This window comes from Schistocerca americana, chromosome 1, assembly GCF_021461395.2.
Source record: "Schistocerca americana isolate TAMUIC-IGC-003095 chromosome 1, iqSchAmer2.1, whole genome shotgun sequence".
In the NCBI taxonomy this organism is placed as follows: Eukaryota; Metazoa; Arthropoda; class Insecta; order Orthoptera; family Acrididae; genus Schistocerca; species Schistocerca americana.
In genome coordinates this window covers 1,056,404,289-1,056,432,088 of record NC_060119.1, presented here as the reverse complement: position 1 = coordinate 1,056,432,088, position 27,800 = coordinate 1,056,404,289, and the positions used below count along the sequence as shown (strand labels likewise).

Genomic DNA, 27,800 nt, shown 5'->3' with positions numbered 1-27,800 from the left:
TAGCGTGCGTTCCACTGACCCCAAACCATTGCCATTTGCGCCTTCAGTAGTGTGAAGCGAGAGCTCATTGGAGGATGGGGTGGAGATTTGCTGCGTTTTCTGATGAAAGCTGGTTCTGCATCGGTTCCAGCGATCGACGTGTGCTGAGCGCCAGCAACCAAACCGTCTGCGTGTTAGTGACACTGGACCTTCATCTGGAGTTCTGGTCTGCGGTGCGATTTCTATGACATTAGGAGCACTCTCATGGTTATCCTGCGCCCCTCCACTGCAAATTGTTTCGACCTGTTGTACTGCCATTCATGAACAGCGTTCCAGGGGCTGTTTTCCCTCTCGATAACGCTCATCCACATACCGTCCGCCCCCTGTAGCTGAGTGGTAGGCGGCACGGTAGCTCAGCGTGTTCGGTCAGAGTGTTAGCTGCCCTCTGTAATAAAAAAATCTGAGTGAATGGATCAATAACGAACTTCAACGGGCATCAGGGGACGTCCGCCACGAACAATTTCAACGAACCGTAATGAACAAAATGAGATTAAAAAAAAAAGTGGTCAGTGCGACAGGATGTCAATCCTAAGATCCTGGGTTCGATTCCCGGGTGGGTCGCAGATTTTTCTCCGCTCAGGGAGTGGCTGTTGTGTTGTCCTAATCATCATCATTTCATCTCCATCGACGCGCAAGCCGCCGAAGTGGCGTCAAATCGAAAGACTTGCACCCGGCGAGCGTTCTACCCGACGAGACGCTCTAGTAAAACGACATTTTTTTTACTAATGATAATTAAAGACGCAAAAAAATCATTTAAGGAGGCAAATAACAAAACAAGATGGGAACGGGTCCCAGATTGCTGTGCTACATAGTCTTGTAAAAGGGACCCATGTTCTCCGGTGGCTTGTTGCAGAATAATAATGCAATTGTGATTTATTTGGTTTGTTGCCACCATTACATTTGTTCCTGTGAAAATTCTTCCAAAGCATTGAAAAGGCCTGAAAACTGCAGTTACTAAAATGGTCAATATAAAACACAGAGTAATGCAACAGCCCTCGGATACGAAGGCACTGTGGTGTTTTTGACGTCGCTACGGGAACAGCTCAGTATCGCGTCGTTGCGTCCCTATTCCACTGAATCCAATGAACTCATGCATGAAGTACATATCGGCCATTTCTTCATCAGTAAACTTATCAGTATTGCGATGTCTCATTGTTAACGTACAATTAACACTGCAGTAAAAGTAAACGCGAGACGTGAGTGGAGCTTTGTTGAATGCAAGCTCAGAGACGAAGAATAAAGCGGCCATTAGTGTTGTCAGCAACAAGTAGGCGTACAGCGAGTGAACAGAACAAGTTTGTTAAACAAGACACACAACGCATTTCGTCTACACTTGCCCTGTTGTGTATTTTCAGGTCAGTACCGTTCTGAGTTAAATGGAGGATAAGAAATCTCACGAAACGCGGTTACGCTGTCGTGAGCCAACTGAGAACGCAGATACTATACACGAAAATGCTCGGGGAATATTTCCGAACAATCTCAAAAGTTTTGTCGATGGAGTTCGGGTTCACCCTGAAGTCATCCTTGCTCGGCTGCAAGAACTGTAAAAATCTAGTGTCAGAGATTGATAAATAATAATAACGATGGCATTTCAGAGGAACGAACAGACGAGAATATTGCCCGTAAATGTATTTTTCTGACGGGTTCCTGTGCTGGACAAATCTCGGTGATTCCAACGGCAACCAATCAGTGTCAAGTTATTGGCAACAGTGTTTTCCGCTGCACGCCGTACCGTAGTCTGTCCTTCACGGTTGAAACTTTAGCTTTGTGTCCGCATAAAAGGAGGACAGCTGACGGCTGCTTGTGGTTTCCATTTTGTGTCAGCGTAACAAAAGGACAAAGACAAATGAAGGTTCAGACGGATTCGTAATCGAAGACCGGAACACTTCTCGATTCAGGGACACTGAAATTTGAAAGTGCCGTTGGGCTCACCAATTGAGAATAACCAACAAAACACTTCAATATATGTGTAACGTAAGATGGCGCACTACCACAATTATGACGCAACAGACGTGAATGTGTTTTAAAATCATAGCTTTGAAAAATATAATCTTGAGGAATCCGCCTTGAACAAAATACAACTGTTTTTTTCCGCTCTGTTTAGCTATGCACGTTTCAGTGATGCGACACTATCATCATTGGGTTTCATTTTTTTCTTAATAATATGTTTGGTAGTTCATGACGCTTTTTGTACAGGGGAGATAGTATTTGTACATGGTTTCATCTGCAACTTTGTTATTGGCGCTAGCGATTTTCACAGTTCTACGGACTGTGACAAAAATGTGGAAACACTAAAAACATGACACATTACCACCCCTACTACGATGTAGAAAAATCGTTGGAGTTCAAAACAACTTCCAGTCGTTCTGGAATGGATAAATACAGGTCCTGTATAGTTTTCAAGGGAATCTTATGCCATTCTCCCTGTGAAGTAAAGGGAAGTCCAGGTAACGATAGTGAAGATGGGTAGCGTTTACATAACCTGCTCTCCAAGGCAGACCGCAAATGCTTAATACACACCTCAAAAAAAAAAAAAAAAAAAAAGTTTGCATCACCTCGGTTCCTACACACCTCAAAAAAAGTTTTGCATCACCTCGGTTCCGAGAGTACAGAATATTGGAATAGAGATCAACATAAAAATCATTTCCTCCCTTATCCACACATGTCGTTATCCTGAAGGAAGTCATTCACAAGAGGTGCATGATGGGGGGCACAAATTGTCGTCCATGAAGACGAATGCCTCGCCAATATGCTGCCGATATGGTTGCGCTATAGGTCGGAGGATGGCATTCGCGTATCGTACAGCCGTTACGACGCTTTCCATGACCACCAGCAGCGTATGTCGGCCCCACGTAATGCCACGCCAAAAAAGCAGGGAATCTCCACCGTACTGCACTCGCTGGGCAGTGTGTGTAAGGCGTTCAGCCTGATCGGGTTGCCTCCAAACACGTCTCCGACGTCTGTCTGGTTGAAGGCATATGCGACACTCATCGGTGAAGAGAACGTGATGTCAATTCTGAGCGGTCCATTCGGCATGTTGTTGGGCCGATCTGTGCCGCGCTGCGCGGTGTCGTGGTTGCAAAGATGGACCTCGCCATGGACGTCAGGAGTGAAGCTGTGCATCATGCAGCTTATTGCGAGCAGTTTGACGTCCAGTGGCTGCACGAAAAGCATTATTCAACATGGTCATGGTTCCTCCGAGCCATAATCCGTAGGTAGTGCTCATCCACTGCAGTAGTAGCCCTTGGGCGGCCTGAGTGAGGCATGTCATCGACAGTTCCTGTCTCTCTGTATGTCCTCCATGTCCGAACAACATCGTTTTGTTTCACTCCAAGACGCCTGGACACTTCTCTTGTTGAGAGCCCTTCCTGGCACAAAGTAACAACGCGGACGCGATCGAACCGCGGTATTGACCGTCCAGGCATGGTTGAACTACAGACAACACAAGCCGTGTACCTCCTTCCTGGTGGGATGACTGGAACTGATCGCCTGTCGGACCTCGTTCGTCTAATAGGCGCTGCTCATGCATGGGAACTGGGGTGATGTAAAGCTTTTTTTGTTACGTGTAATATTGAGGTCTGGTGACTAGAGACCACGGGCGATGCGAAAATTCATCCTCGTGCTCACAAAACTTGTCCTGGACGATGAGATCTGTGTGAACAGGCTCCCTGTCGTCTTGAAACACATCACAATTTAGGAACACACATTGTAGCATGAGATGGACCTGGTCAGCCACAATGTACACATAATCCCTGGCAGGAATGCGACGTTGCAAAGTAACCATAGTGCTCATGGAATACCACTCATCCGACCAAATGACATTCTTTCATTGTTCTATACTCCACGTTTTATGACTTCGGCGGTACGTTTTCCTGTTACGGGTATTTTCCTGCTTTTCCTGTATGCTGTATAAATCTTCATCATGGTGCCTCTTGGTTCAAATTGCTCTAAGAACTATGGGACTTAACACCTGAGTTCATCAATCCCCTAGACTTAGAACTACTTAAACCTAACTAACCTAAGGACATCGCACACATCTATGCCCGAGGCAGGATTCGAACCTGCGACCGTAGCAGCAGCGCGGTTCCGGAACAAATGTAATGGTGGCAACAGACCAAATAAGTCGCAACTGCATTATTACTCTGCAAGAAGCCACCGGAGACCACAGTCCCTTTTACTAGTGTATATAGCACAACATTCTGGGACCTGTTCCCATATTGTTTTGTTATTTGCCCGCTTAAATGATTTTTTGAGTCTTTAATTACATTAGTGTTAGTGACAGATGTGCAAAAGATAAAGCTGTCATTCTGTGATTCCAAGTATAATACCAGGCCCAACTTTGCTAAATTACATTAGTCAGAATAATTTCCTAATTAATTTGAACCATTTCAAGTAACAAGTTCTTCTAAAGCTCAGTTCAGGAAACTAACAGTAATTATTTCATATCCCAGTTACATTGTTGGCATGTAAACGTTTGCAGTTACTACAGTACTGATAAAGTTTGGAAAACAACCAATAAAAACCCTTAAAGTATTCATGAAGCTAATTTAAAGAAAATGGTAGAACATCAGCACTCCTTTAGTTTCCAGGTAACTAACACGTTTATTTATGGTATTGTTTATTTGGCTATTTTTGCAGTTTTAGTCATCGAGAAGGCTTATTTCAGTCGAGACTCTCATTGTAACACAAAGTTCAGCCCAAAACCAGCTTTTGTGCACTATTCAATTAATTTCAGATGTAAAATTCTAATTGTATATTATCGAAATTATTTATTTCATAATGCAAAACTTTAGTAACCATTTTTGCAAAGCTGTATGAGCACTGAGCCTAAAGCCAGTTTAAGTCGGTCTGTTCCGAGATTTCGAGCTTGGAACCCGTGCCACGCGGGATTAGCCGTGTGGTCTAAGGCGCTGCAATCATGGACTGTGCGGCTGGTCCAGGCGGAGGTTCGAGTCCTCCCTCGGGCATGGGTCTGTTTGTCCTTAGGATAATTTAGGTTAAGTAGTGTGTAAGCTTAGGGACTGATGACCTTAACAGTCAAGTCCCATAAGATTTCACACACATTTGAACATTTTTTGGAACCCGTGTCAGTCAAAACAGCTATAATGTACTTGTACATTAATGCATTCAACTTAATATGGAATCGGACTGTGAATTCGAACTATTAATAACGTATGCGGATTAACTTGAATATGAAAGAGAGTTAGTGTTTAGATTCTGAGTGTGGAACCCATGTCAATTTGAACCGTAATAATGTGATGGTGCAATGGTGTGTTGTCGGGAATAAGAAGGCGGGTAGTGATGTAGAACCTTAACAATGACTGCTGATTAACTTTAATATAAAAGTGCCACGTATATTGTTCATCTGAGTGAGACTGTTGTTGGTTGGTTAGGTTATACTGCACGTTGACTACTGTCGTAAAATTAAAAGGTCCAGTCAGTGCATGCCTGATAAATGAGACTTAACTGCGTAATTAAGACTCGGACTGGCCATAACTAATACAGTGAAGGGCGTGGGGTCTGACGTTTATGGAAGAGCCTAGAACCGCTCGGCCACAGCGGCCGGCGATGCCTCTTGAAACACCAAATATTTAAGCTCACTTGGTTACGAGAAAAGCCACTGTACGAGTACCAACAATTTGCCCACGTTCGACTTCACTTGGCTCCAACGTAATGCACCCACAACTATGCAGAACACTGTTCCCACCACGAATAATAATACTTGCAACGTATTGAGACCATTGCACAAGTGCCGATTGTTGTCAGATACAACAGCGCCACCAGCAGGCTTGGCAAGAATATGCATTTATATTCAAGTACGCATTTCTCGTGGTGTTTTGTATTTTTGTCCAACCCTATATTTCCAGCATGCACTATTTCACTATTCAAAATACGTTCATGTGCTGTTAAGAATGAAGTGCAAGGCACTGTGGTGGCGTAAGATCACCGAAGCATATACGAGTACATTTGTTGAAATAATCAGCAAGCAGTTGAACAAAAGAAATTTTATTTCCGTTACCGGATTCAGGCACTTAGTGCTCTTCTTCAGACGGTTATAATTACGGCATTGTTTTCGAGTGACAAAAACATGTCATGCGGCCTTCGGAAATCTTTTCGCATGAATCACCTGAGTACAAATGACAGCTCCGCCAACGCACTGTCCTTTTACGATACCCTGTCTACGTGATACTACCGCCATCTGTAAACGTGCACATCGCTATACCGTGACTTTCGTCACCGCAGTGTACGATGCCACATACCTCCGGAAACCTGACAGCGACTTGTCGAATTCATGCCACGAAGACCGATCGCTATTGTACTGCGTTCCAAAGGCGGACCAATGCGTTCTTAAATCAGTAGTCACAAGTTTTGCTCTCATCAGTGTACCTAGATCTACTGTTGCTGACTATTCTCTCACTGAGACCAGAGAATGTGACTCTTTAGTTTCTCCCAGCGCATTTGTTGGCAGAACAGGTCGTGGGGGTAAGTACACGAGTGAACTGTTTTGTCAATTCTGAGTATGTTTCGACAGTCATAATTCGACACTCACCTCACATGTTTTCTTTGTTGTTTTGTTGTTGTGGTCTTCAGTCCAGAGACTGGTTTGATGCAGCTCTCCAAGCTACTCGATCCTGTGCAAGCTTCTTCATCTCCAAGTAACTACTGCAGCCTGCATCCTTCTGAACCTGATTAGTGTATTCATCTCTTGGTCTCCCTCTACGATTTCTACCCTCCACGCCGCCCTACAATACTAAACTGGTGATCCCTTGATGCCTCAGAACATGTCCCACCAACCGATCCCTTCTTCTAGTCAAGTTGTGCCACAAATTCCTCTTCTCTCCAATTCTGTTCAGTACCTCCTCATTAGTTACGTCATGTACCATCTCATCTTCAGCATTCTTCTGTAGCACAACATTTAGAAAGCTTCTATTCTCTTATTGTCTACACTGTTTATCGTCCATGTTTCACCTCCATACATGGCTACACTCCATACAAATACTTTCAGAAACGACTTCCTGACACTTAAATCTATACTCGATCTTAACAAACTTCTCTTCCTTGCCATTGCCAGTCTACATTTTATATCCTCTCTACCTCGACCATCATCAGTTATTTTCCTCCCCAAATAGCAAAACTCATCTACTACTTTAAGTGTCTCGTTTCCTAATATAATTCGATCAGTATCACCTGATTTAATTCGACAGCATTCCATTATCGTCGTTTTGCTTTTGTTGATGCTCATCTTATATCCTCCTTTCAAGACACTGTCCTTTCCGTTCAACTGCCCTTCCAGGTCCTTTGCTGTCTCCAACAGAATTACAATGTCATCGGCAAACCTCAAAGTTTTTATTTCTTCTCCATGGATTCTAATTCTTACTCGAAACTTTTCTTTTGTTTCATTTACTGCTTACTCAGTAAACAGATTGAATAACGTCGGGGATGGGCTACAACCCTGTCTCCCCAACCACTGCTTCCCTTCCATGCCTCTCGACTCTTGTAACTGCCATCTGGTTTCTGTACAAATTGTAAATAGCCTTTCGCTTCCTGTTCAAAATGACTCGGAGCACTATAGAATTTAACATCTAAGGTCATCAGTCCCCTAGGCTTAGAACTACTTAAACCTAATTAACCTAAGGACATCACACACATCCATGCCTGACGCAGGATTCGAACCTGCGACCGTAGCAGGAGCGCGGTTCCGGACTGAAGCGCCTAGAACCGCTCGGCCACAACAGCCGGCTTCGCTCCCTGTATGTTTCCCCTGCCAACCTCAGAATTTGAAAGAGAGTATTCCAGTCAACATTATCAAAAGCTTTCTTTAAATCTACAAACGCTAGAAACGTAAGTTTTCTTTTCCTAAATCTATCTTCTAATACAAGTCGTAGGGTGAGTATTGCCTCACGTGTTACAACATTTCTACGGAATCCAAACTGTTCTTCCCCGAGGTCGGCTTCTACCAGACTTATTAAACTGATAGTTCAGTAATTTTCACACGTGTCAGCACCTGCTTTTGTTTATAACTTCGAAAACCTGCAGTAAACAGGAAGTGGTTAGTATAAACTCCATATATAGGGAGAAGGAGAAGATTCAATGCCAAAATTGCGGCTTTAAGATGGTTCAAACGGCTCTGATTACTATGGGACTTCTGAGGTCATCAGTCCCCTAGATCTTAGAACTACTTAAACCTAACTAACCTAAGGACATCACACACATCCATCCTCGAGGCAGGATTCGAACCTGCGACCGTAGCGGTAGCGCGGTTCCAGACTGTAGCGCCTAGAACCGCTCGGCCACTTCGGCCGGCGCGGCTTTAAGAGCAGAGAAATTACGTAACATGTAAACCGGCTAAGAAATTTCCTGTGATGCATCATTTTACATCACACTATAATGAGACGACTTAGCAACTTTTATTAACCACACACATTCATTATAATTCCACTTCTGTAAAGAATTGCACTCACGCCACCTTCTGTCGCAATATGAATGAAACTGATACGGAATTTAAAAACCAGCTGCTGTTTTTTTACCAAGTAGTATTAAAGAAATGTTAATAATAATCACTGTTTTTGCTGATATTTAAACCCATTGAAACAAGCGTTAGACAGAATCTTTCTATTCTTCTCTGTCGTTAATGTTCTTTTGTCACTCTAGTCAAGTAGTGATAGCTGATACATATGGATACTTAACTTACATCTACGTTATTTCCTTTTCTAATTGTGTGCTTTTAAATTAAGGTTTACAGTAGGGAACTTCTGACGTAATCTTTCAGGATTACTTCTCGACTAAAGTCGCTAATGAAACGCAACTTTTCCCGAAGTCTCTAATTTTTTTCTTCTTCACTTGAAGCAAGTAAGTCAGGAACTTCGAAACTTTCGACCCGTCTGCAAGTTTACTTGGTGGACAGCTCAAAGAGATAACTTGGCATTAACTCGCCGAAAAAGGTCTACGTTCTCATATACGCCGGAATAATTTATTCCGTGTATCATGGCACATAGTTTCCTGGAATGCTGCTTTTCAAAGGTCTTCATTCACTATTAAATAAAACGACAAACGGTAAAGATAAAGTGGATGTGTTCCTCGTGTCTCTTCGAGTTACCTCTCGGTTGCGCTACACTCTCTTAAACAAGAGGCCTATTTTTTAATCTCTATTGATATTATTATATCATCTATACTACTTTTCTTTTACAGTCTTTCAACAGTCGCTGTAAAGATGCAGTGGTGCGTTGCCTAAGTAATATCAGGGAAACTTAATTGGCCGTGGCATGTCACTGAACTAATTTATACTATTTCGAGATTTAAGACTAAAGCACATGCTGTGTAATGAGTTTTGAGTTTTCAGGGGTTGTGTTCAAACCAACAACTTGTTATCATTTCACTGCACACACCAAATATGTTCTGGAATCAGGAGAGACGTTTACATTGCTAACTTTATACACTTTCATACTCCGATGTGGTTACAAATAATCTGTGCAACCTAATAATTTTAGCTCCCACCTATGGGAGCTTTCTGTTGTAAAATCGAGGTTCGTCCGGCAGCTCGTGATGGTAGGACAAGTACCTGTGATATAAAGTTCGTGCTCAACTGTCTGTAAATGGCTAAGAAACGTACCTATTTTAACGGATACTACGTGCTTACCTGTTGTGTAAATGTTGTTTTAGACTGTGTTGTCAGTGTCAATGAATGCAACAAGTAAATTTTTAAAATTATAACAGCAGTTTATGTATTGAATTCTCGTCCTTCCGTGATATATACATCTGTTACTGCAGTGGCGACATCAGCTCGGATTTTTACAGTATTCCTCAGTGCTTGGTGTTAAACGAAATGAAGAGTCTCGGCTCCAACAGAGCTTGCGTATAATTTTTACTTCTGATATTTTTGAACTGTGGCCGAAAAGAAAGGCCGTCAGGCTTGTCTTAAAATTGTTAAACACTCTAGTTTCGAGCATGAGTTACAACACTCTCTTGGTTTTAATTACAGGGCTTTTCGTTATTTGTAGAAATGTTCTGAAACAGTGTTCGTTTCCATTTCCACCTCCTTTTTTCGGAAAATATGCATACTGTTTTTCTATGCGTATATTTTACTTCACTCAATATAACACTGAAGAGCCAAAGAAAGTGGCACACGTTCGTAATATCGTGTAGGGCCCCCGCGAGCACGAAGAAGTGCCGTAACACGGCGTGGCATGGGCTCGACTAATTTCTGAAGAAGTGCTGGAGGGAATTGCCACTATGAATCCCGCAGGACTGTCCATAAATCCGTAAGAGTACGAGGGGGTGGAGATCCTTCTGAACAGCACGCTGCAAGGCATCCCAGAGGTGTTCAATAATGTTCATGTCTACGGAGTTTGGCGGCCGGCGGAAGGGTTTAAACTCAGAAGAGTGTTCCTGGAGCCACTCTGTAACAATTCTGAATGTGTGGGGTGTCGCATCGTCCTGTTGGAATTGTACAAGTCTGTCGGAATGTTTGGACATGAATGGATGCGGGTCGTCAGGCAAGATGCTTACGTACGTGTCACTTGTCAGAGTCGTATTTAGACGTATAAGGGGTCCCATATCACTCCAACTGCACACGCCCCACACCATTACGGTGCCTCCACCAGCTTGAACAGTCCTGTGCTGACATGCATGGTCCATGGATTCATGAGGTTGTCTCCATATCCGTACACTCCCATCCGCTCGATACAATTTGAAACGAGACTCTTCCGACCAGGCAACTTGTTTCCAGTCATCAACAGTCCAATTTCGGTATCGACGGGTCTAGGCGAGGAGTAAAGCTTTGTGTCGTACAATCATCAAGGGTACACGAGTGGGCCTTCAGCTCCGAAACCCCATATCGATGAAGTTTCGCTGAATGGTTCGCACACTGACACTTGTTGATACCCAACACTGAAATACGCAGCAATTTGCGGAAGGGTTGCACTTTTGTCACGTTGAACGATTCTCTTCACTCGTCGTTGGTCCCATTCTTGCAGGATCTTTTTCCGGCAGTAACGATGTCGGAGATTTGATATTTTACCGGATTCCTGATATTCAAGATACACTCGTAAAATGGTCATACAGGAAAATCCCCCAATTCATTGCTACCTCTGAGACGGTGTGTCCCATCGCTCGTGCGCTGACTATAACACCACGTTCAAACTCAGTTAAATCTTGATAACCTGCCATTGTAGCAGCAGTAACTGATGTAACAACTGCGCCAGACACTTGTGGTCTTATATAGGCGTTGGCAACCGCAGTGCCGTATTCTACCTGTTTACATACCTCTGTATTTGAATTCGCATGTCTATATGAGTTTCTTTGGCGCTTCAGTTTATATTAAATTTAAAATCAAAATGGGATGAAAAATTCAACTGAGTTAACGAATGACTGCTACTAGTATCTCATAGCCCTCCCGGCTAGCCGCGCGGTCTAACGCGCTGCTTCCTAAGCGAGAAGGCGTGCCGATCCCCGGCACGAATCCGCCCGGCGGATTTGTGCCGAGGTCCGGTGTGCCGGCCAGCCTGAGGATGGTTTTTAAGACGGTTTTCCATCTGCCTCGGCGAATGCGGGCTGGTTCACCTTATTCCGCCTCAGTTATACTGTGTCGGCTATTGCTGCGCAAACACTGTCTCCACGTACGCGTACACCACGCAAACATTGGGGTTACAATCGTCTGGTATGAGACGTTCCCCGTGGGGGAAGGGGGGGGGGGGTCCATTGGGGGACGATCCGGACAATAACCCTGGCGGATTCGGCCTGTTGTAGGGTTGTAAACCACTGAGGGCTACGGCGGGACGAAGCCTCTCCGTCGTTTGTAAGTCTCCGGTTCAATACACAATACGCACACAATACACAAGTATCTCCCATCGTTGTCCAGCATTATGTATTGTTTCTGTAGCAGCAATTCGGTATTCAAGCCATCGACGAGTCCAGTATCTGCTTCGCCATTTTCTCCGCTCTTCTTCGACAATCGCTAACAGAGTTAATGCAGCTATTTTAAGGGCGGATATTTTCGTAAAGAAACTTTGTGGTTTGCGAGCTAAATAAAGCTGACAACGGCCGCTCGAGAGAGCTGAGAGCGTAAATCACATTAACCCTTTCAGTTTCGAAATATTGAAACTTATCTTTTTTGAATTATTTTCGTCTGTTATTAGGTTATTAGGCATACATTGAAACAGGACACTGTGAAAATGAAGTGTTACTTACATTAATTGAATAGATACGGGATGGTTACAAACGGAGCGACTGCGCAGACCACACTTCCATCTGAGTCTGTGAGGTTCCTTCTTTCTGCTACAGTGCACACAGTGCCTTGAGGTGTCATGTATTGGTAGAGGCTGTGCTTCTGTTGTTCGTTTTTCAACTGGAACAAGAGTTTTACATATTTTTGCTAATGGTTCGGATGATGTTCTTGGGCGTCCAGGACTTTCTGATTACTCTGGAAAACTATTTGTTGTAGCAGGTAATGGTACTTGAGTTACGCAACCATTACGGCAACTCACCTGAACCTCTCGATATCAGTAATATTCTACTGTGTTTTTGTAAAGTAGTTGACATATTTCTGAGACAACATTCAGATTTGATTTCATTAATGTAGAAGTACTTTGATTCATCGATATGTTTATATTGCAATGATATTATTCTTGTGTGTATTCTTTCTTTTGTCACTACGATCTTTGACGTACTTGTAACTCCGATTTTTGGGCGCGTAAGCGATTATTAGTTAGTTAGAGAGTTAGTGTCGGACCTTGAAAGAGTCAAGTCTTGGACGTCATGTTGGAAAGACGCATATTGTAGGTAGCTTATAAAATGTGAGGAAGATGTTTTCAAGTACGTTTTGTATTGTGAAGTGATGTTTTGTGTGTTTCGTGATATTGCAACAAAAGCAATAAAAAGGAAATGTAACTTAAATTCGGAGTGCTGGTTATTTTTTTACATCACCATTGTGCTAACTTTCAAAGGTTTAATCTTCAAGAATGGTTTGTGAAACACATCTATAAAACTTTTGAATATAGCAGAATAAAACCTAGGCCTCTTTGCATCCGAGTTTGGAATCATCACCACCTAGATTTTCGACGATTGAGCCATTATTTTACAACGAGACCAGCGTGCGAAACACGAAAAGATGAGTGCCTAGTTTAATCATTATTACATGAAATGACTTTATTAACTGTGCTCTAATGACACCTGGCACATGATAACTTTGTTGTTGCCCGAAAATGCAGTATTTAGCAGCGTGAGCAACACCACAGTCATTATTAAATTTTGACCTTTGTTGTGGTAGGGTTGTTAGAAGCATACTATCCCCATATCAAGATCACTGCCTTCAGATAACACATCACGTCTCCTTCCACTGCTGTTATGAATCTCTGAATCGGCATTAGAAGAAATCCCTTCCAAAAGGCACGTCAGAATTTCCTCTTTCTTTTTATCTGCGAGAGTACGTCGTGTGAAACTAAGAATACAACAACCTGGTACAGCCAGTCATGTTGCCCGTAGAACTGCAGTGGTTTCAAAAAGAACCACCATGATAATTACGAAAACAACTGCATAAATTTAATTATTGCCGCAATGTACAGGGTATAAATTTGAACATGACAGTTTTTTATACCTAATCCATGCGTAAAACATGCCTTATAGAGTAATTCAATCACAATTTGCAAAACAGACAGTTATACATTCAATACAGAAATGGCTCCTACGTTTGTTCGTCTAACTGCTAGCAAGGGAAATTCCCCACCGCATCCCCCCCCCCCTCAGATTTAATGGTAAGATGGTCCAGTGGATAGTCTGCCAAAAACTGAACACACATCAAGCATGAAAACAGGAACAAGGTGTACTGAACTGTGAAAAAGAAGCAAAATCGAAACAGTGAACGGTCCAAGCTGAAAATGTGCAACATCGAGCGAATACGAATAACCGATTCGTTGTGGTTATGTGATCACGATAGTAGACTATGAAGGGGGAGATCCGTGTTCAACTCTCCCCTTTGCCCCATTTATTTGAATTTTTTTTCGCAAACTTACGAATTGACCGTCCAGTCACTGATGTGTCTGTTCGTTGCAATCAAATTTGTGTCTGTAACTTACGCCTGCAACAGCGAGGTGCAAGGAAGGAACCTTTAGGCGTACGTTTCTCCTACTATTCTACACAAGTGTCACACGTTATGAGTCTTGCGTTCCGTTTTGGAAGTTTTGACTCTTGAATTCCTTTGTTGTAACATAGTACACACCCATTTATTTGTTATGTTCATTTCTGTGAGAGGTTTATACAGCATCTCGCCTCCTCTCTCTATTCATCATATTTAGTAGTAATATGTTCTTACTACGAGGGTTATTCCAAAAGTAAGGTCCGATTGATTGCCAAATTGAAACCACAGTGAACATCAGAAATGTTTTACTTGTAACAATTAGCTACACCTTTCAGCTACTTCTCTACGTAGTCGCCGTTCTGACTTAGACTTTTGTCATAGCGTTGTACCAACTTTTCAATAGCCTCATCATAGAAGGCAGCCGCCAGTGCTTTCCGCCAATTCTCCACGCTGGCCTACACCTCGTTGTCTGTGTCAAAATGTTGTCTTCAAAGACAGCGGTTCATGTGACCAGAGATGAAACTCAGGGGGAGACAATTGCGGACTGTATTGTGGGTAATCTAACATTTCCATTTGAAAACGATGCAGGAGCATCTTCATTGCCCCTGCAGAATGCGGCTGAGAATTGTCGTGAAGACAAAACAGCACGACAGTTATGTAATGTTGGCTGCATAGCTTCAGGCGAAATTTCTCACCAGGCCCTCGTACTTGGCGGCAGACACTATTTTCTAGACATCTTTACGCACTCACTGCGAGCTCAGAAATGAGAAGAGCGACGTGATGCTAACTGGGGTTATACTAGAGACACTACCCAACACATCTGTGCAAAGCTTTATCGGATTTTCATAGTCGTTTCCATTTCGCGACCGATCGGACCTTACTTTTGGAATAACCCTCGTACATGACTCATATGCTGTGACTAATTAGTATGACAGCTGCCAAGACTACAGAAAAAGAACAAACATTTCAGTGCCCAGACGAACTGTTGATAATTTTGTGAAAAAAATAAATTAAAAAAATGGCACTAGAGAGTTTCGAAAACTCTATCTAAATCTGTGGTGGCTGCGACAGGGGGGGGGGGGGGGGGGCGGCTTCCCTTGTAAGATTTGAAACATATGAAGTAGTTCAAGCTGCAGCTACTAGATGGCAGCACTTGGATATGTCAAGTGTGGCTACAGATGTGCTTATGCCACGAAATGAAAAAATCCTATGTGACTTAAACAAAACAACATCATTTGAAAGCGTTAACCAGCTCATCCCGTGTGCCGACGGCGCTCTCTACCCCGAAATCGGATGCCCCGTCTGCGTCCACGTCAAGGTTAGCTGCCTCGCCCCATGGGAGGATGCGTTTAAAGCCGTGTTAGTGAAACTAGTAGAAGCGGATCCATCTCCTCCTACCGTCCCATCAGCCTTACCTCGGTCATCAGCAAGGTCATGGAATCTATCCTCACCAAACGCATCCACCAGCATCTCCACCAGCACCGCCTCCTTCCCGTTACCCAGTGTGGCTTTCGGCCGTCCTTCTCTTCCGACGATCTTCTCCTTCACCTCACTCATCTCCTTTCCGAACAGCTCAATTCCCATCGCTCCGCAATCTTCCTCTCTCTTGACCTCGAACGCGCTTATGACCGCGTATGGCATTCCGGTCTCCTCTTCAAGCTCCAAACCTTCGCCCTTCCCATTAAATACGTCCGTCTGATCGGTTCCTTTCTCTCCCGCCGTCCTTCCTATGTCACCATCCATAACACCGATTCCTACACCTTTTTCCCCTCCACCGGTGTGCCCCAAGGCTCCGTCCTCTCCCCCCTTCTGTACCTGTTGTACATGGCGGACATGCCGCCGCCGTCACCCCCCGTCCACCTTCTCCAGTTTGCCGATGACACCGCCTTCCTTGCCCTTGCCCCCACCCTGCAACGCTCCCAACGCCTTCTCCAATCCCATCTTGACCGGTTCACCGCTTGGTGCAACCAGTGGTTGCTCAAGGTCAATCCTTCCAAAACCCAGGCGATCATTGTAGGCAAAACCACCCCTTCTTTCCGCCTCCTTGATTTCTATCTCACCATCTATGGCCGTCCCATCGCCCTCACTCCCACCCTTAAGTACCTTGGCGTCACCCTCGACCGTCGCCTCTCCTGGACTCCCCATCTCCAGACAATCCGAGCCAAGGCACGTTCCCGACTCCGTCTCCTCAAGCTCCTTTCCGGGCGTACGTGGGGTGTGGACCCCTCCACCGTCCTCCACACCTATAAATCCCTCATCCGCCCTATCCTTTGTTATGCCCACCCAGCATGGATCTCCGCTCCCCCTACCTTTTATAAATCCCTCAAAATCCTTGAACCCCATGCTCTCCGCCTCGCCTATCGCATCCGTCTCCCCTCCCCCACGCGGATCCTGTATGATCTCATCCCCTTCCCCCACCTCCTCCTTTTCCTTGAAAGGATACGGATCCTGTACACCTCCCGTAAACTTGATCCTCCTCACCCGCTTTTATCCCCAATCCTCTCCCATCCCCACCCGCTGCCGTGCCTGTATTCCCACGTCCCGCCCGGTCTCCATCTCTCCACCCTCCTTACCCTCTCCCAAGGTGGCTTCCACCAGCTCCCTCTCCCTGATGATGCCCTCCTCCCCTCCATCTACCCCTCCTACCAACTTTGATCCTCCCGCCCTCCTCCTGTACTTACTCCTCTGGCCACCCTCCCTCCCTTCTCTCCCTTTTCCCTCCCTCCTCCTTTTCTCCCCCCTCGTCTCCCGGGCCTCCCCTCCCCTGTCCCTCTCCTCCTGCCCCCGTCTCCTAAGCCATTGGCATCCTTTTTTCCTCCCCTCTCCCCCACCTCACCCCTGTTCCCCTCTTGGCAGGTCCCCGGACTCGCACACGCTCAGTGGACATTCGCGCGCCGGAGATCACCGCCATCAGTGTATCGTGTGTGCCGTCATGTTTAGTGTTCAGTTTCGCCGTCACACTCCATTGTTCACCAGTGCCATCGTCTTCTTCAGTGTTTGTGCGTCGTGTCAACAGTTCGTCGTGTGGATTATCATCGAGTGTGAACGGCTTCTTGTGTTTTTATGTTCATGTGTCTCCTGTTTTTTCCCGCCGTTTTTCTAAGTGATGTCTCTTCCCTGTTTATCTCCTTGTAATCTCTTCGGCTGAAGAGCGGCGTATTGTGCTGCTGCCAGCCTACCTGATTGTTCAGGTGTCAAAATAACAATAAAGTAAAAAAAAAAAAAACTAGTAGAAGCGGATGACGAACTTCGCCATGACATCTACCCTTCCTTCCAACTATAACCTGGCCTTGTTCACCCCCCCCCTCCCCAGGGCCCCCTTTTTTCCTCTTCCTTCCTTCTCCCAGAGCGGATTTTCCTCCACTCCCCTCTCCCCTGAGGCCCTGCACCTCATACTTGCCTCTTTCCTTCCCACATCCCTCCCTACCTGGCCCTCCTCCGTGCGCCCCCCGCTCATCTCCCCCCTCTCTTCCCCTCCCTCCCTTCTTCAGGTCTCCCTCATCTCCTTGCGCCTGGCAGATCCTCTGTATTGATCATCATCAGTGTTGTGTTTAGTGCTGTTCCTCCTGTGCGTCAAGAGGTGTGATTTTAATTGTGTATTGCCTTGAGGTCCGCCGTCAGTGTTACGTTATGTGCTATGCCATCCGTCGATACCTTATGCTCCAGTCATACTGTGCCTTGTGTTCTTTTAATCGTCGCCATGTGTGGCTTTTTGTGTGTGCTACTTTTAAACAGTTTTTTATCTCCATTTTACAGTCACCCCGTTTTTTGTCTATTGCCTTCCCTGATGTTCCCCCTTTGTTGTATCTATGTTCACCTTATTCTCTCCTTTGCTGTTTTAAATGTCTTCTATTGTTTTGTTCTATGTCTTTCGGCTGAAGAGCAGCGCATATGCTGCTGCCAGCCCGCCCCGATGGGGAATTGAAATACAATAAAGAAAAAAAAAAAAACTAGTAGAAGCCGACCTCAGGGAAGATCAGTTTGGATTCCGTAGAAATACTGGAACACGTGAGGCAATACTGACCTTACGACTTATCTTAGAAGAAAGATTAAGGAAAGGCAAACCTACGTTTCTAGCATTTGTAGACTTAGAGAAAGCTTTTGACAATGTTGACTGGAATACTCTCTTTCAAACTCTAAAGGTGGCAGGGGTAAAATACAGGGAGCGAAAGGCTATTTATAATTTGTATAGAAACCAGATGGCAGTTATAAGAGTCGAGGGACATGAAAGGGAAGCAGTTGTTGGGAAGGGAGTAAGACAGGGTTGTAGCCTCTCCCCAATGTTATTCAATCTGTATATTGAGCAAGCAGTAAAGGAAGCAAAAGAAAAATTCGGAGTAGGTATTAAAATCCATGGAGAAGAAATAAAAACTTTGAGGTTCGCCGGTGACATTGTAATTCTGTCAGAGACAGCAAAGGACTTGGAAGAGCAGTTGAATGGAATGGATAGCGTCTTGAAAGGAGGATATAAGATGAACAACAACAAAAGCAAAACAAGGATAATGGAATGTAGTCGAATTAAGTCGGGTGATGCTGAGGGAATTAGATTAGGAAATGAGACACTTAAAGTAGTAAAGGAGTTCTGCTATTTGGGGAGCAAAATAACTGATGATGGTCGAAGTAGAGAGGATATAAAATGTAGACTGGCAATGGCAAGGAAAGCATTTCTGAAGAAGAGAAATTCGTTAACATCGAGTATAGATTTAAGTGTCAGGAAGTCGTTTCTGAAAGTATTTGTATGGAGTGTGGCCTTGTATGGAAGTGAAACATGGACGATAAATAGTTCGGACAGGAAGAGAATAGAAGCTTTCGAAATGTGGTGCTACAGAAGAATGCTGAAGATTAGATGGGTAGATAACATAACTAATGAGGAGGTATTGAATAGGATTGGGGAGAAGAGAAGTTTGTGCCACAACTTGACCAGAAGAAGGGATCGGTTGGTAGGACATGTTCTGAGGCATCAAGGGATCACCAATTTAGTATTGGAGGGCAGCGTGGAGGGTAAAAATCGTAGAGGGAGACCAAGAGATGAATACACTAAGCAGATTCAGAAGGATGTAGGTTGCAGTAGGTACTGGGAGATGAAGAAGCTTGCACAGGATAGAGTAGCACGGAGAGCTGCATCAAACCAGTCTCAGGACTGAAGACCACAACAACAACAACAACATAGTGAAACATCTACACTCATGCTCATAAATTAAGGATAATGTTGCTACATGGTGAAACAACGCTCTGGTGGGCGGTTAGCGGGCTTAAATCACCTCGGGGTATCACCATGCGGTGCATTTGACCTGCGGTCGTCGCACGGTGGCGCTGGCGGCAGTCCACATACGCAGAGGTGTGTTGGTGCATATCAGAGTACGGTGCAGCGAATAATCGTGCAGACGTTTTCAGGCGTGACTGTGTGTTGAAAATGGCTCAAAGAACACATACTGATGACGTTTTGAGGGTTAGAATACCAGGGCGACTGGAGGCTGGTCAGACACAGCAGGTCGTAGCACTGGCCGTCCGCCTGCCACAAAGTGTGATCTCAGTATTATGGCAACGATTCCAGCAGACAGGAAACGTGTCCAGGCTCTACAGTACGGGACGTCCACAGTGTACAACACCACAAGAAGACCGATATCTGACCATCAGTGCCCGTAGACGGCCACGGACTGCTGCAGGTAGCCTTGCTCGGGACGTTACCGCAGCCACTGGAACAGTTGTCGCCAGACACACAGTCTACAGGCGACTGAACAGACATAGTTTATTCACCCAGAGACCTACAAGGTGCATTCCACTGACCCCTAGTCACAAGAGAGCCTGTAAAGCCTGGTGTCAAGAACACAGTACATGGTCATTGGAACAGTGGTCCCAGGATATGTTCACGGGCGAGTCCAGGTACAGTCTGAACAGTGGTTCTCGCCGGGTTTTCATCTGGCGTGAACCAGGAACTAGATACCAACCCCTTAACGTCCTTGAAAGGGACCTGTATGGAGGTCGTGGTTTGATGGTGTGCGGTGGGATTATGATTGGTGCACGTACACCCCTGCATGTCTTTGACAGAGGAACTGTAACAGGTCAGGTGTATCGGGACGTCATTTTGCACCAGCCTTTTCAGGGGTGCAGTGGGTCTCACCTTCCTCCTGATGGATTATAACGCACGTCCCCACCGAGCTGTGATCGTGGAGGAGCGAATGGAGTGCCTGCTTGTTCTCCAGACCTAAATCCCATCGATCACGTCTGGGATGCTCTCGGTCGACGTATCGCTGCACGTCTTCAAACCCATAGGACACTTCAGGAGCTCCGACAGGCACTGGTGCAAGAATGGGAGGCTATACCCCAGCAGCTGCTCGACCACCTGATCCAAAGTATGCCAACCCGTCGTGCGGCATGTGTACGTGTGCATGGTGATCATATGCCATATTGATGTAGGGGTACATGCGCAGGAAACAGAGGCGTTTTGTAGCACATGTTTTTCGGGACGGTTTTCTCAACTTATCACCAACACCGTGGATTTACAGATCTGTCTCGTGTGTGTTCCTTATTTTCCTATGCTATTAGCACCAGTTTCGTGTAGTACCACATTGTGTGGTACCACTTTCTGCAACTATCCTTAATTTATGAGCAAGAGTGATGGAAAAGTCTTACTTTATAACATCATTTATCACAATTACGCACTACTTAATACAAATGTGCCAGACTTATCACTCCATCCCCATACTGCGTTGCGAGAATCAAGAAGTCGTGTTCTGCCCGTCAAAAAACTGAAGTGGCGTCACACTCAAACGCTGGATGCCGCGCCGTTCCAGAAGGGACGAGACCGGGGCGCCACAGGGCGGCAGCCGGTGTGCCGCCGCCGCCTGCCGTGTCCGGCGTTCCGTCATTGTGCCGGCAGCGGACAATGCGGCTTCCGGCCCGCGGCGCGGACTTTTAGAATAAAACTCGGCTTGCGCAAGAGGCTGTGCCGCAACCGCCACGTGAGAACTCGCGGCTAAAAAGCGGCCCGTCGGCTGGCGCTAATTTCTCCCGCGCGGAAGCGCGCCTGCGACCGCTCCTGCAGTTGCGTCAGCCGCCCCGTCCACTGCTGCTCCCGAGGCCGGCTTCCCGCATCCTGCGCGCGTACCTCTCGCCTCCCGTTTGCGCTGTTACGACTTCCCCCAGCGCCGCGCACGACGGGTGCTCGCGGAGCGTGGGTGGCGGAACAGGAAAACGCGGCGTAAAAATAGTTCCACATTCGCTGCATCCTGAAACCGTAACGGAGCTCTTACCCTGGCGGAAATGGGGAGTGCTCTTCTTCCTCGGCTCGTCCCCTATCTCCGCGAGATCAGCATGCTATTTCGGTTTCGGCAATGTTGAAACTTCCTGGCAGATTAAAACAGTGTGTCGGACCGAGACTCGAACTCGGGACCTTTGCCTTTCGCGGGCAAGTGCTCTACCACTGAGCTACCCAACCAAGCACGACTCACGCCCTTCCTCACAGCTTTACTTTGGCAATGATACTGGTAGTTGGCAGGGATGGGAAAAACCCACCGGAAAAAACCGATACCGGTATTTCAGTTCTCCATAAGCGGTATTCTTCGGTATTTATTTGGTCTCTGTTTTAACAAATTATTGGTTTTACTGATAACTGGATAGAAAGCGGCATACCAATTTGCCACAGCTCTAGAGCTCAAATTTTTGGTTTTTAATAAAACATTTTTTTACCAATGAGTAATGCATATTTTTAAATTTCCATTGCTTTAAAATATTGGGCTATTACACAAAACGGAAGAAATGATCAGTGCTATTTTAATAAAAATGCCAACAGTTGGGAACTACCAACAAAAACTTAAGAGTCGGTACAGAATTTCTGAGACAATAATGAACCTGTTGCCGTATGGCGTGGCCTATCAGATCAGTGGTAGCCAACCTGCTCCCTAGCGCCATTAATGACCATTCCAGCTTTCGTGGAAGGCAGTAGGCGGTAGAGAATTTAAAAAACATTTTCATTATATTTAACTAAAATTTTGACAAAGTCATATGTTTCTGAGTGGGGTCTGCCTTTAGCAAAACACTGCAGTTGCAGCAGCATCAGTGTGTTTTTTTATTGTTATGGCTGTTAAACATAAGGAATGTTCTTTACTGTTTAAATACATACAAATATTGGTTTCTAAATCGTAATTACCTGTAAACCCACTGATGATGCTGCAACTGCAGTGAAACATGTCTGGGACAAAACAAAATAGTGTTTTGCTAAAGGCGGACCCCACTTAAAGACATATGTTATTGTTAAAGCAAACACAGACAAAAGAGCTTCAGCATCAAGATGATGATTTTCACAAAGTATTTGGCATATAATTATTGTTATTATAATTATTATTATATGCTTTAACTTCCTGAAACTCTGCTTTATAAATTTAATAAACGGGCGGACTGTTAGATAATTTTACTGCTAACAGAGACACAGAAATGGGTGATAGGTAATGAAGGTGTACTATCCCTGTATTAGACGATACACGTGTACGTCCTGAGCGCAAGACTTGCCCCCACCTGGTCTATACGTTAGTTTCTCACCGTCGCCCTCCGACATCGGTTGTATTGCAAAATGGCATGAATCCCTACTCTGGAAGTATTTTACGAAGTGCGGTAACAGTCAAGTACAATGCGCCATTAGCTTTAAAAGATAAAAAACGGAAGGAGGCAACATAAGGAGAAAGCATACACAGTGACCTTTGGGTGGGAAGGTGAATTTGACTGATATACATATACACTACTGGCCATTAAAATTGCTACACCAAGAAGAAATGTAGATCATAGACGGGTATTCATTCGCCAAATGTATTATACTAGAACTGACATGTGATTACATTTTCAAGCAATTTGGGTGCATAGATCCTGCGAAATCAGTGCCCAGAACAACCACCTCTGGCCGTAATAACGGCCTTGATACGCCTGGGCATTGAGTCAAACAGAGTTTGGATGGCGTGTACAGGTACAGCTGCCCATGCAGCTTCAACACGGTACCACAGTTCATCAAGAGTAGTGACTGGCGTATTGTGACGAGCCAGTTGCTCGGCCATCATTGACCAGACGTTTTCAATTGGTGAGAGATCTGGAGAATGTGCTGGTCAGGGCAGCAGTCGAACATTTCCTGTATCCAGAAAGGCCCGTACAGGACCTGCAACATGTGGTCGTGCATTATCCTGCTGAAATGTAGGGTTTCGCAGGGATCGAATGAAGGGTAAAGCCACGGGTCGTAACACATCTGAAATGTAACGTCCACTGTTCAAAGTGTCGTCAATGCGAACAAGAGGTGGCCGAGACGTGTAACCAATGCCACCCCATACCATCACGCCGGGTGATACGCCAGTATGGCGATGACGAATACACGCTTCCAATGTGCGTTCACCGCGATGTAGCCAAACATGGATGCGACCATCATGATGCTGTAAACAGAACCTGGATTCATCCGAAAAAATGACGTTTCGCCATTCGTCCACCCAGGTTCGTCGTTGAGTACACCATCGCAGGCGCTCCTGTCTGTGGTGCAGCGTTAAGGGTAACCGCAGCCATGGTCTCCGAGCTGGTATTCCATGCTGCTGCAAACGCCGTCGAACTGTTCGTGCAGATGGTTTTTGTCTTGCAAACGTCCCCATCTGTTGAGTCAAGAATCGAGGCGTGGCTGCACGATCCGTTACAGCCATGCGGATAAGATGCCTGTCAATTCGACTGCTAGTGATATGAGGCCGTTGGGATTCAGCACGGCGTTCCGTATTACCCTCCTGAACCAACCGATTCCATATTCTGTTAACAGTCATTGGATTTCGACCAACGCGAGCAGCAATGTCGCGATACGATAAACCGCAATCGTGATAGGTTACAATCCGACCTCTATCAAAGTCGGAAACGTGATGGTACGCATTTCTCCTCCTTATACGAGGCATCACAACAACGTTTCACCAGGCAACGCCGGTCAACTGCTGTTCGTGTATGAGAAATCGGTTGGAAACTTTCATCATGTCAGCACGTTGTAGGTGTCGCCACCGGCGCCAACCTTGTGTGAATGCTCTGAAAAGCTAATCATTTGCATATCACAGCATCTTCTTCCTGTGGTTAAATTGCACGTCTGTAGCACGTCATCTTCATGGTGTAGCAATTTTAATGGCCAGTAGTGTAATTTTATTGATGTGCTATAAACTTGGAACCCTAAATTTTGTGTTTGCTTCTGGATGAAAACTTGTATCATAAAAATAGAGACGCAGAAAAGTCATCGACTTGTGATATTTTGTTCTCTCTATCGCGCTCGTCTGCTTCAACTTCGCGTCTTTCCCAGCGACAGTGAAACCTCATATGATCGAGATCTCCTACTCCTTCACTTTCATTAGAATTGTTCAGTCTTTGTTCGAATTCCAAAAAATAGCAGCAATAAAAAATCGGAAACCGGTCACTTCAGAAACCGATTATATTGATAAATTTTAACAGTCAGGTTGAACTGAATACTGAAAAAACGTTATAACCGAAAATCGGTTATGTCAAGTTTAACCACTATCCCTAGCCCGGGGAGGGGGGGAGGGGTAGAGGGGGGGGGGGGGGGAAGGGGGGTTATATAGACAGACAGACAGTCTTACGAAGCACTTTCGAACACATTTTCTGAAAATTGTCTTGAGCAGGTAGTTCGGCAGCCCACCTGCAATGGAAATATCTTACTCCCTGTAGCTACAAATTCAGTCAAGATGGCTAGGAGGGTACTTCTGCTAGAAAGAGCAGATAGGCAGTTGTATGTACCTCACTTGGATATCACTTAGTTCCAGTAAGAGGAATTATTGGCAAAGCTTAAGCCGATTGTAAATCGTGTTCTGGAGAGTTTTGAGCCTAGTAAGTCGATTAAGGATGGAAAGGTCCCACCATGGCTTGAAAACGATATTCGGAAAATGCTGAGGAAGCAGAGGCTGTTGTACTCTCGGTTCAAACGAGAACGCACAAATGATAAAAAGAAAAGGTTAGTAGAGATTCGTGCGTCTGTGAAAAGATCTATGCGTGAAGCACAGAATTACCTTTGTCATAGCTGGCGGGGAACCCGAGTAAATCCTGAACGTATGTAAAGCGCGTCTATAGGCTTCCGTCCAGTATCCTGTCGACCACTCCGACGTGGCAGTTGAAGAGAGCAAAACGAAATCCGAAGTTTAAAATTTCTAGTTCAAGAAATCGGCCATGGCCATCGGACAGACTCCCGTATGGATGACATAGTAATAAGCATCCCTGGCGTAGAGAAACAACTGAGAGATTTGAAAGCAAATAATCACCTGGTCCAGATGGAGTCCCAGTTCGGTTTTACAAAGAGTACTCTTCGACATTAGTCCCTTACTAGCTTGCACTTACTGCGAATCTCTTGCCCGGCGCAAGGCTTATGCCCAAGAACCAGCATGGTTTTAGATTGCATCGCTCGTGCGAAACTCAGCTTGCCCATTTCTCACGTGATACAATGCGAACTATGGATGAAGGGCAACAGCACATTCCATATTTCTAGGTTTCTGGAAAGCATTTGACACGGTGCCTCATTGCACGCTGCAAAGGAGCATATGGAATAGGTTCCCAGATATGCGAGTGTTTCGAATACTTCTTAAGTGTTAGAACACAGTATGTTGTCCCCGACGGCAGTATTAGTGTTCATCGCAGGCAAGAGTATCGTCAGGAGTACCCCAGGGAAGTGTAATGGGACCGCTGTTGTTCTCTATATACATAAATTATTTGTCGGGAAGGGCAGGTAGCAATCTGCTGACGATGTTGTGTCATGCGGTAAGGTGTTGAAGTTGAGTAACTGTAGGAGGATACAAAATTAGTTAGGCACAGTTTCTAGTTGGTGCGGTGGATGTCAGCTAGCTCTAAAAGTCGAAAGATGTAAGTTAATGCGGATGAGTAGTTGCATCGAAAATCGTTCAAATGTCTCTGAGTACTATGGGTCTTAACATCTGAGGTCATCAGTCCCCTAGAACTTAGAATTACTTAAACCTAACTAACCTAAGGACATCACACACATGCATGCCCGAGGCAGGATTCGAACCTGCGACCGTAGCAGTCTCGCGGTTCCAGACTGAAGCGCCTAGAACCGCTCGGTCACACCAGCTGGCCAGTTATGCTGAATTAGGGCTCATACGCGGACATATAGAGAGTCGTTTCTCCCTCGCTCTGTTTGCGAGTGGAACAGGAAAGGAAATGACTAGTAGTGGTGCAAGGTACCCTCCCCAAGCGCCTACGGTGACTTGCGGAGTGCTGATGTAAATGTAAGTGCAGAGGTAATAGATGGTGGGCAGATGCCGTTCATGACGCTACCACTACCTCCTGGGGCGTAAGTTGTACATCTCTACTCCCTGCGTATGGAGCGAATTTAGTGTTCAAGACTGAGAGGGAGAGCCGACAAAAGATTTCCCGTCCCATGCATAGGTTGTCGTAAACATCATAACACAAAAGGCTGCGTCTGGAGTGGCGCCGTGACCGAGAAGCTTGGACTGCTGTTAAATGGCGTCGAACTGTGATCAGCGACGAATCGCGATTCTGCACTACCCCGAATGTCCATCGTTGCCGAGTAAGGCGGCGACCTGGAGAGACGTCACATTCTTCCAATGTTTTCGAGAGGCACAGAGGTGTTACTTCTGGCGTCATTGTATGGGGAGGCATCGGGTATGACTTCAGCTCACGGCTAGTGGAGACTGAGGGGACTCTGACGGCACAAAGATACGCCTCGGACGTCCTACGTCCTCATGTTTTTCCTCTCATGCGACAGTATGGCGAAGCCTGTTTTCAGCAGGAAAATGCTCGTCCGCGAATGCTTAGGTGTCTATAAAGTTTCTTCGTGATGTTGAAGTACTCCTGCCGCCAGCAAGATCCCTAGATTTGTCCTCAAAGGGATCAGATCGGACGTCCACTACGTCTCAGTGCCAGAATACAGGATATCAAAGACCAGTTACGTAACTTGTGAACCAGCTCGTCTCAGGAGAGGGTACAAAGGCTTTACGACACTCTTCCCAACGGAATCAGCGCATTCATCCGGTTCAAATGGTTCAAATGGCTCTAAGCACTAAGGGACTTAACATCTGAGGTCATCAGTCCCCTAGACTTAGAATACTTAAACCTAACTAACCTAAGGATATCACGCACATTCTTGCCCCAGTCAGCATTGGAACCTGCGACTGGAGCAGCAGCGCGGTTCCGGACTGAAGCGCCTAGAACCGCTCGGCTCATCCGGTTCAAAGAGGGTGCATTGTCACACTGATAAGTGGCCTCATTCTGCCAAGTTCATTGTAAATTTGAGTCAATTTGATATTCACTGAAATAATATCACATACCCTCTCAGCCCATGATGTGTAATTCTCACCTTCTCTTCTGGACGCACCACTTTATTTGACTGGCAATGTATATCTATAACATGTAAAAATTTTTTAGAATCTTTTCAACTCTTTTCAGCAAAAATGTTATGGCAGCCCCTGCCCCTGCTGTTTGAATGTTTGTGTGTAAATCACGCGGAGGGTAGCAAAGAAGTAGTTTTTGAGTCATAGGCTGACATAAACTAGCCAGGCCACTGCCGCGAACTACTCAACGACGCCGAAATCATAGTAGTAACATGTGCCCAGAATACTACCCACGCCGGCTGGAGTGGCCGTGCGGTTCTAGGCGCTACAGTCTGGAACCGAGCGACCGCTACGGTCGCAGGTTCGAATCCTGCCTCGCG

At 45.5% G+C, this 27,800-nt stretch overlaps 1 non-coding gene across 1 annotated transcript; it reads right to left on the bottom strand.

Moving 5' to 3' along the window:
• Nucleotides 1-21,474: 21,474 nt before the first annotated feature.
• Trnas-cga lies at nt 21,475-21,548 on the bottom strand. Its single transcript has one exon. It is a non-coding gene; the product is annotated as a tRNA-Ser (tRNA).
• Nucleotides 21,549-27,800: the final 6,252 nt, after the last annotated feature.